General features: G+C 40.5%; 1 long non-coding RNA gene across 1 annotated transcript in view; it reads right to left on the bottom strand.

The window, feature by feature from the left end:
* LOC138174238 (uncharacterized) overlaps window positions 1-477 on the bottom strand; it is a 91632-nt gene extending 91155 nt beyond the window's left edge. Inside the window, exon 1 of the long non-coding RNA XR_011171645.1 lies at window positions 352-477. This is a non-coding gene — a long non-coding RNA (uncharacterized lncRNA). The remainder of the gene's footprint in view (window positions 1-351) is intronic.
* Between the last annotated feature and the right edge of the window lie 1205 nt (window positions 478-1682).

The raw sequence follows: 1682 nt of genomic DNA, 5'->3' as shown, positions 1-1682 counted from the left end.
AGAGAGACAGAGAGAGAGACAGAGAGAGAGAGAGACAGAGAGAGAGACAGAGAGAGACAGAGACAGAGACAGAGAGAGACAGAGACAGAGACAGAGAGACAGAGACAGAGACAGAGACAGAGACAGAGAGAGACAGAGACAGAGACAGAGAGAGACAGAGACAGAGACAGAGAGACAGAGACAGAGACAGAGACAGAGAGAGAGAACATCCTTGATGTTAACCAAGGGGGAGTTTCCTAAAGTCTCTTCATCTTTTCCTCCTGGCTTCTCTGGTGTCCCTAAAGTTTAAGTTTAAATCCTTCCTTCTATAAGAAATCCTTTCTCAACTCTGCCCCTCCACCCCACCATTACCTCTCGGGCTTTTCCTTGATTATCTCCAATTGATCCCATATACAGCTTGCTTGTACATAGTTATCTCATGTTGTCTCCCCTATCAGACTGAGAGCATGGAATGTAGTTTGCCTTTCTTAGCATCCCCAACACTTAGGTCAATTCTTGGAACATAGTATATATAGAATAAAGCCTAACTGACTCACTAAGTCAGCTAATCTACTGCCTGTATGACCTTGTGGAAATAGCTTAGCCTCTCTGAGCACAGTTTCCTCCTCTTTAAAATGAAGGGGATTGCACTGACTGACAATAATAATTAATAGTAATAATAATGACATTTACACAGCACAATGAGGGTGGCAAAGTGCTTTACATACATCATTTCACTCACAATAACCTTTCCATGTTGGTACTATATTTATCCCTATTTCACAGATCAGGAAACTGAGCCCCAGAGAAATTAAGCAACGTTACTGAAGTCATATAGCTCATGAGTGTGGAGGTGGAATTTAACACTCTATTATGAAGACTAGGTAGTCAGAATAGAACTTATACAAAAGAGGGGGCGGCTAGGTGGTGCAGTGAGTAAAGCTCTGGCCCCAGAGTCAGGAGGACCCAAGTTCAGTTCCAGCCTCAGACACTTAACACCCACCCACCCACACACACACACCCACACACACACCCCACACACACACACATACAAACTAGCCCTGTGACCTTGGGCAAGTTACTTAACCCCCAATTGCCCTCCAAAAAGGTAAAAAAAAAAAAAACCGTATACAAAAGAGACCAAACCACCAAGAATTCTTAGAATTCAGTCCAGGAAAAGAAAAATATAAGAAAAAGAAAAATCTTCCCTGTCCAGTGTTAGTAACACTTTGAAAATCTTTAGCATGGAAAAAAGGATAAAGTTGTCCTAGGATGTGCCTCCTCAACATTAAGCCTTTTAATTAGAACACATTTCTGACTGAAGCTATGTGTTTTTTTCTGGTTCACATCTATTTCTATCAACACTCTTAATAATAGTCTTCACACTTGAAGTCAAAATTTCAGTGTGAAATATTTCTCCTGCTTGAAATGATATTATTTTAGCAAATTTCCCATCTTTGGGGGATTCTTTCTGGAACACAGTTAACTTCTAAAATGAGAAGTCTGGGTTGCCCAAAATAATCTTTCCTTTTTGGATAATAGTTCCCAAATAAATGTAATTCAGTACAGTCTGCTGTATTACGGGGCTTCCTTGGAAACAACATCTTGCTGGTCTCTAGTGCCTGGGACTTACAAAGGGTTCCCCCCCACAATAATCCTATGAAATAGGTAATTTCAAAATGTTATTACATTTTACAAATTGG

This window comes from Petaurus breviceps, unplaced genomic scaffold (assembly GCF_028583685.1).
Source record: "Petaurus breviceps papuanus isolate PSGF00001 unplaced genomic scaffold, PetGlider_PUasm1.0 688, whole genome shotgun sequence".
NCBI lineage: Eukaryota > Metazoa > Chordata > Mammalia > Diprotodontia > Petauridae > Petaurus > Petaurus breviceps.
Note: the sequence above shows the minus strand (reverse complement) of the source record. Positions and strands in the feature narration are given on the sequence as shown.